Source organism: Lepidothrix coronata, unplaced genomic scaffold (genome assembly GCF_001604755.1).
Source record: "Lepidothrix coronata isolate B3197 unplaced genomic scaffold, Lepidothrix_coronata-1.0 Scaffold403, whole genome shotgun sequence".
NCBI lineage: Eukaryota > Metazoa > Chordata > Aves > Passeriformes > Pipridae > Lepidothrix > Lepidothrix coronata.
Genome location: NW_016690583.1, coordinates 72,679 through 80,766, shown reverse-complemented (window position 1 = coordinate 80,766; position 8,088 = coordinate 72,679). Strand labels below are relative to the sequence as shown.

The 8,088-nt window shown below is 61.6% G+C and overlaps 1 protein-coding gene across 1 annotated transcript in view; it reads left to right on the top strand.

Moving 5' to 3' along the window:
• SND1 (staphylococcal nuclease and tudor domain containing 1) overlaps positions 1 to 8,088 on the top strand; it is a gene marked incomplete at its 3' end in the record, with an annotated part of 92,018 nt that overhangs the window by 15,033 nt on the left and 68,897 nt on the right. The window lies entirely within an intron of this gene.

Below are 8,088 nucleotides of genomic sequence, written 5' to 3'. Positions count from 1 at the left end.
CAGGAGCTGGGACGAGGGTTTGATCCCTGTGTCACACGCTGAGTCCCCTGAACCCGCTCAGAGCTCTGGGGCTGTGGCAGGAGCTGGGACGAGGGTTTGATCCCTGTGTCACACGCTGAGTCCCCTTGACCCTGCTCAGAGCTCCTGTGCCACGCCAGGAGCTGGGATGTGGCTGTGATGTCTGTGTGCCTTTCTGGAGCCACCAGTACCTGTGGGCAGGGCTGTGGGCAGTGGTGTGGGCACAGGAACCGGGCACTGCCTGGTGACAGCTGATCTGGGTCCATCCGGGGTCTCTCAGGGCAGGATTTCTCTCCGTGCTGCCGCCTTCCCTCTGTTATTCCTTCCCCCCAGTGGTTGATGCGCTCAGGGCTGTGGGACCCGGCCGAGCACCCGCCTTGTTCCTGGCACAACCCTCCTCCTTCTCCAGCACCTCTGGAGATGCCGAGGAGGCTCCCGCCCACGTGCACAGGGGGACTTGTGCCAGGATTGTGCCAAACCCGCCTTTTCCGGGGCTGTTTCCCGTCCCCGATGGCACCGCCGGCTCGGGGCTGGCCCGGCCCTGCCGGAGGGTGACGGCACCGTGGCCGCAGCTCCCGGGGTGACCCCGGCGTGCTGTGGGAACAGGGATTTGGAAATTCCTCCCTCCAAGGATGCCACCTTGTTTTGTCCACGCCGAATCAGTAATAACTTCCCAGATGAGCCCCTTCCTGCTGTTCCTCTGGCGCCAGTACCGTGGGGACGGAGCTGCCACGAGCCAGGCGGCACGTGGGCACGGGGGGCCGCGTGGGGTGGTCCTGGGGGGCCCTGCTCCCCCCGGCACTGCTGGGAGGAGCGGGATCTCTTTGCGGAGCGGTCGCGGTCTCCAAGGAGACTGCGGAGAGGAGCTGCCCCCCGCCGTGCTGCCGGTGCAGCCGCGGCAAAACCCTCCCGGCAAAACCCTCCCGGCAAAAACCCTCCTGGCAAAAACCCTCCCAGCAAAAACCCCCCGAACAAAAACCCTCCCGGCAAAAACCCCCCGAACAAAAACCCCCCGAACAAAAACCCTCCCAGCAAAAACCCTCCCAGCAAAAACCCTCCGAGCTCGGCACTGGCACCGCAGCCCCGGCACGGGGAAAGGGGCTTCTCCTGCTGCTGGGAGCTGCTGGGGCACCCCGACCGTGGCATCTGCCCTGCTGAGGCCAGGGCCCTGCTGCGGATCCCCAGCACCACGGTGTCACATCCCAGCACCCCAATGTCACATCCCAGCGCCCTGATGTCACATCCCAGCACCCCAATGTCACATCCCAGCACCCCAATGTCACATCCCAGCTCCCTGATGTCACATCCCAGCACCGTGATGTTGCTGGATCGCAGCCAAGTCTCTGGTCTGTGCAGGTCCATCTCTGTTCCTGTGGAATGGGATTGGCATTTGGAATCATCTGCGCCTGTAGGGCACACCCAGGGTTTGTGGGTGCCTGGTCCTGCTGCCAGACCCCCGGTGGGGTGGGATTCCCAGTCCTCAGTGTCCGTGGTGCTGTGGAGGAAGAGCTGCTTCCCTTTTCCTCCTCTCCTTCCCTTTCCTCCCAGAGCTGGAGCAGCTGGTGCTCCAGAGCCAGTCCTGGCTCCTTGTCTGTGCCAGCCTCTGCCTTGGGCACTCCAAACTGGTGGGGTTTTGTGTCCTGGCACTGGTACCAGCCCTCCTGCCCTCTTTGGTCTCCCCAAGGCTGCAGGAGCAAGTTGGGCCCCCCAGCCTGGGGGTGCCCCCATTACACCCCCTTTACTTCCCTCTGGGTTTTATCCATCTGTAGATCCGTTGTGTTTTCATCCCTGGCACTGCTTATGTGGTTATTAATTACCTGTGAGTGCAATTAGTGATGCTTTTACCCCTCCTCTTCCACATCAGCGGTTGAAAAGTTTATATATTATATATAAAATTCCTAATAGACACTATATAAAATTCTGAATAGGCAACATATAAAGTGTACATTTAGGGTTGATTCCAGGCTCTTCTGGAAGGTTTCACCCACCAATCCCACCCCTGTGTCCTGGCAGCTCTGCAGCCCCTTGCTGGGCCCGGCTCTGCCGCCGTCACATTCCCACAGTCTCCGGCAGCAGCACCTGGATATCACAGCTCCATCCCGACCTGCCGAGCGATAATTGATCCCACGGCACCTGATGGAGGAGATGGGAAGTGACAGACTGAAAACTGAGTGTAGTGAAATCCTCCAGCCTTTCATCTCTCACCTTCATCTCCCGGCGCGGGATGAATCCCGGGAGCGGGAACCGGCACCGCGAACGTCCCCAGCGCTCGGCTCTGCCGGGGAGCGTCACGGGTCGGGGTGGAGACACATCTCCTCCTGCTCCAGGTGCTGGGCTGCTGCTGTGGTGTGTGGGAATGGCTGTAGTGCCTCGCTGGGATGGCTGGAACCCCTCACTTGGAGGGTTGGAACCCCTCGCTGGGATGGCTGGACACCGTTGCTGGGATGGCTGGAACTCCTCGATGGGATGGTTGGAACCCCTCTTCAGGATGGCTGGAACCCCTCGCTGGGATGGCTGGAACCCCTCGCTGGGATGGCTGGAACCCTTCGCTGGGATGGCTGGAACCCTTCGCTGGGATGGCTGGACACCCTTGCTGGGATGGCTGGAACTCCTCGATGGGATGGTTGGAACCCCTCTTCAGGATGGCTGGAACCCCTCACTTGGATGGTTGGAACCCCTCGCTGGGATGGCTGGAACCCTTCGCTGGGATGGCTGGAACTCCTCGCTGGGATGGCTGGAACTCCTCACTGGGATGGCTGGAACTCCTCACTGGAATGGTTGGAACCCCTCGATGGGATGGCTGGAACCCCTCACCTGGATGGTTGGAACCTCTCAATGGGATGATTGGAACTCCTCGCTGGGATGGCTGGAACTCCTCACTGGAATGGTTGGAACCCCTCGATGGGATGGCTGGAACCCCTCACCTGGATGGTTGGAACCTCTCAATGGGATGATTGGAACTCCTTGCTGGGATGGTTGGAACCTCTCACTTGGATGGCTGGAACCCCTCACTTGGATGGCTGGAACCCCTCGATGGGATGGTTGGAACCTCTTGATGGGATGGCTGGAGACCCTTGCCAGGCTGTCACCCACATCTAGGGCTGGGACCATGGGGTGTTCCAGTTTTTGGGATGATCCAGGCGCCTCCAGGCACGGGGAAGCCCTTCCATGGCTCCAGGTGGTGCCCATCACTCGGGCATCATGCACTGCTCAGCCCTGAAACCCCATGTTGGGATTTGGGGTCCGTTTCTGTAACAGATCCAGTCCCACTGAAGCAGTTTGCCAGCATTGGATCCATCCAAAGATGGAACTGAGCCTGGGATGGGAGGAAGAGCCAACCCCTGGGAGGGCTGAGGCGATGGGCTCCGACCTGTTGGATCCACCTTGGAGCTTTCCTGGGTGTCGGTGTCCCCGCCCTTCCCAGAGTTCGGGATATTTCCACCTCCCTGTTTCAGTCACAGGCTCCCTCCTTGGGCAGCCACACTCCAGGCTCCGGCAGCCGCCCCGGCTTTATTTGCTGGGTTGATGCAATTGCAGCACAAATCTGCTCCAATCCCCCAATTTATCTAAATTGATATCTTAATTGGTAATTCTCTTGGAGAGGGGGAGTCAAACACATGGATACTGATTAAAAGGGAGAAAACGGGAAAAAAAGCAGCCTGCTGGTGGTGGGTGGCACTTTTGAAGGCTGGAAGTGGGGCAGTGTCCCCCCGGCTGGAGCAGGGACGCTGTGGCTGCCGGGGGACTCGGGAGGGGGCTTGGCAGTGCTGGGAGCTGGAGAGAGGAGTGGAAATGGGAGTGGGAGAGGAGATATCCGTGCTCCTTTCCTGGTGGTGCCGCTGCTCCGGGACTCACCGGTCCCGGCTCCCGCCTGCACCGCGGAGATAAGGTTGGCATGGGCGGTGTGGGATTTCTTCAAGGGTAGTGGGAATGGCCCTGGGACACCTTCCAGACGTACTTTCCGAGAACACGAAGCTGTGGCTGTCTGGTTTTCCCTGTTTCTCTCGGATGGTGGCTCTTTCCTGTCCCCCTGCCCCACACCAGCTGGTGGTGGGCACTGGGGAGGGGTCACGGGTACCTTTGGGTGCCTCTGGCCCCCTCCAGGTGGGACATGGGGTGGGGGGACCCCGGGGCTGTGCCTGCTCTGAGCCTCGTGTCGGCCGGGAGCGTGTTGGGCACGGCGGGAGCTCATGGCAGAGCTGGCACGAGCTGGCACCACACGGGGCAGGGAAAAGCTGCAGGCACAGGGAAGCTGGAAATGGCTTCAAAAGAGGGAGAACAGATGGATTTGGGCTTGGATATTTTTTTTTCCAGCTCTCATATGAGCTGGCATGCGGGTTCCTGGGCTTTCTGATCCGATTCCAAAGGCAGGGAGCTGCTGGCTGGCACTGGGCTGGGAGCAGGTGAGGGATCCTCCAGGCCCCGGAGAGCAGGAGCAGCATGAGGGTCCCTCACAGCCAGGGATCGACCGGGCAGGGGTGGTGCCCCAAGCCAGCATCCCGGCTGGAATGCGGGTCCCAGGGCACAGGGGGTACCACGTGCCCTCGGTGTCAGGGGGTGATGCCGGGCAGGATGCCCGTGGCCGTGTCCGTCTGTCGGTGCCGGGGTGCTCCTCTCCTCGGTGCTCCTCTCGTGGTGAGTGACTGCTCCCCGAGGGGCCGCAGTTTAAACCCTGACAGGGATTTTCGTGTGCCTGGAATGTCGTGGCCGATCTGGAAGCCGATCTGTTCTGGCAGCGTGAGGGGCGGGGGATGGACGGTGGCTCCTCATCTCCCTGTGCTCCGGGGGATTTCAGGAAGAGCCGTATTTTACCCCGACCCCATCAAACACTGGTACTTTCTCTGCTCCTTTCCCTGTCACTCACTGACTGCTGGGATATTTATATGGCACTGGAAGCGCTTGGTACAAAGGACCTGCCTGGCACAGTGCCAGCCCCATCCGGCACCGCCGGAGCTGGAGCTGCCAGGGCTGCACGGCAGGAAGGGCAGGGAATGAATGACCTTGAGGTCAAGGGCAGCCTGGCCCCTCGAGCTGCTGGTTTGGAGGCTGTTTGAGTTGGATTTATAACCCTGTGTGAGCACTGGGAATCGAGCTGGTCAGGAAAGATCCCGTCCCACCCATTTTTAGCAATCCCAGCTGCTTCATCCCTGGAAATGAGCTGCTGCTTCTTCCCTCTCCGTGCCAGCCCGGGGTGCCAATGGCAGAGCCCGGGGCGCCGTGGGTGCCTCGTCCCGCGCGGTGGGTGCGCGTGAGGCTCGACAGATGGTTTGCAGGTGTCGGCCGGGAGCTTTCCGCAGCCAGCTGGGTTTTGGGAAGAGGGCGGCTGCACGGCTTGGCAGCAGTTGGATGGGAGCTGTGAACGCCGAGCGGCTCCTCCGGTCCCTGCAGAGGCTCTTCTGGCACCTCGGGAGCGCGGGCGCTGCCACAGCCCCTGCCAGGGGAGCTGGCGCTGCGTCCCCGGGGCGGGTGGGAATTCAGAGGGGGGTGCTGGGAGAAGGAGCGTTATCCAGGCAGGGAAGAGCTCGGTTTGCTCTGCAAAGCCCCCCGGAGTGGTTTGGGCACCGGCACAAATCCCGGGGTTGTGGTGCAGATGCTGTGACTGCCCCATCCCTGGAAGTGTTCAAGGACGGGTTGGAGCAATCTGGGCTAGTGGAAGGTGTCCCTGTTCAGGTGGAACTGGATGATCCTTAAGGTCCTTCCCCACTCAAACCATTCCAAGGAAATGAGCCTTGGAGAAGCCGGGGGATCCCCCAGCTCAGCCCAGCTCCCCCTGGATCTCCACCCTGTCACAGTCCCCATGGGCACAATGAGGACAGTCCCTGCTGCAGCAGCAGGTTGTTCCCAGCCGGTCGGGATCCCCGTGCCAGGGTTGAATCCGAGGCCACGCAGCCGGGCTGAGCCGTGCCCGGCGATGCAGCGCTCGGATCACCGGCGGGGTCCGCGCGGAGCCGCTCGTGTCTCCCTGTTTGTTGAGCAGGGTTTATACTACACACAAATTGCTCCTCACTCAGCGAGCATGAAAGATTAACGAGGAACAATCCCATGAACTCATCAGTGCCTGCTCTCCGCTAAATTACAGCTACAAGGATCATGGCAGCTCATCCATGGATTGTGTAACGGAACTGATTGCGGCGTGGCCGGCGCGCGGGGCTCGGGCGCTCGGGCACGGCCCTGGTGGACCCGAGGTATCGGCAGAGCAGAGGGGCAGCCGAGGAGAGCGGGAGCGGGGGCACCGGAGTTCCCGGCTCAATATTTAATAGGGGCTGCAATCGCTGCCAGGGAGGAGACGTGTGCAGTCAGCATGTTCCTGCAGCCTGGATTCTGCCCTCCGGGCAGCGTGTGCTGCGCCTGGAAAAGTGATTCGCTTGCATCTCCGGCTGCCGTTCCGCGCTGCCTTCTCCAAAGTCATCCCACCATGGAAAAGCAGCCGGTTGGTGTTTAATCCACGAGCGTGGACTGCGGCAGTGCAGCTCCCGGCGGTGCAGGGTGTTAAATCCTGGCCTGGGAGGGGGTTTGGGGGGTCTGGGGTGATCCAGACCGTTGGTAAAACAGCTCTGCTTTGTCTCCGGAGCGTGTCCCTGCCCCAGCTGCGAGCAAATGTGCAACCACATGGCACAGCCGGGGCCTGGCTCCCGGGGGATCTGTCGGGGCCAGGTACAAGGCCTGATCCGGGTTGGATTAATTTGTGAGCTGGCACAGTTGGGTTCCTGTATGGATTACAGCTGCTGGCATCCCAGGAAATTGCTCACGGCTCAGAGAGCAGAAGCTCAGCAGCGAAAAAAGGCCAGAGTCCAGCCCGGAGCGGTGGAGCAGCCGCGGCAGCGCGGAGGAGCAGAAGCCAGGCTGGTGATGGACCAGCCCGGAGCCGGTGTGGGGAGCTGGGCAGGACCTCGCCAGCAATTACCGAGCAGCTTTTGCAGGAGGCAGCAGCTCCGTGGCCGCGGGGGTGTCACGAGGCCCCCGGGGCCGCGTCGCCCCGAGGAAGCCCCACTCAGCCCATCTGCTCCTCGCAGAGCCGGCTCTGCCGTGGAAGGAACCGTCCCCGGAGATCAGGCTGTGCTGAAGTGCTTCCCCAACAACTTCCAGCTAAGTGTTGTAATTGCTCTGACCCAGCAAAAGCGCCTGGTGTTCTGACACTGGTGCTCGGAGGAAGATCCAGGCACCTGCCAGCTCGCATTCCAGAGGACGACTGTGGAACCAGGGAGCTCCAGCGTACTCTGGGAGCCGCTCCAGAGGTTTGATCCGTGCCTGCAGCCGGAGGCAGTGGAGCAGGAAGGGGCAGCCCCGGCCCCGGCTGCCGCGGATGTTTCTCGCTCGGCTGGGCGAGCGTGAAAACGCTGATGGGAGGATGGAGCTCTGACCTTCTGATCTCCTCGGGAGCTGCTGCGAATCCTCGGCTGATGGGAAAATTGCACAAAATTAGAGAGGAGCCTCAATCCTGCCCCGGTGCTGAGCTCTGCCGTGAACTCTGCCCAGCTCACACGCCTCCCTCGCGCCCCGGGGAACCGAGCCCCTGATTTCAGGGGTGTAATGAACCTCTGCAAAGGCTTCATTTGCTTCTCTCCGAGGCTTCTCCATCTGGGAGAGGAGCCAGAGCCGGCCCTGCCCGCAGTGCTCTGCTCGGGAGTGGAGTTCAGTGCCCAGCATGGCCTGGGCATCGCTTGGCATCGCCCCAGACCCTGCCTGGTGACCAGTGGGATCGCCTCGGGGTGACTGAAGGGATGCTGGAGGCGTGGCAGGGGCACACAGTGGCATCCCCCAGCTGATGGGGTACTGGGCATCGCCTGGCATCGCCCCAGATCCTACCCAGAGACAAGGGATCATCCCGGGGGGTTTGGGGGGACACTGGAGACATGGCAGGGGCACACAGTGGCATCATCCAGCTGATGGGGTCCCCCTCCAGCTCCCTGGGCCGTGAAGGGACAGGAGCAGCTCCATCCCCACATGGACAGGATGAGGATTCTCCTCATGTCCTGGCCCCACTGCCTCCCTCCTCCCCTTCTCCTCCTCCCCCTCCTCTTCCTCCTCCTCCTCCTCCTCCTCCTCAGCTCGGAGCTGGTCACAGCCAGG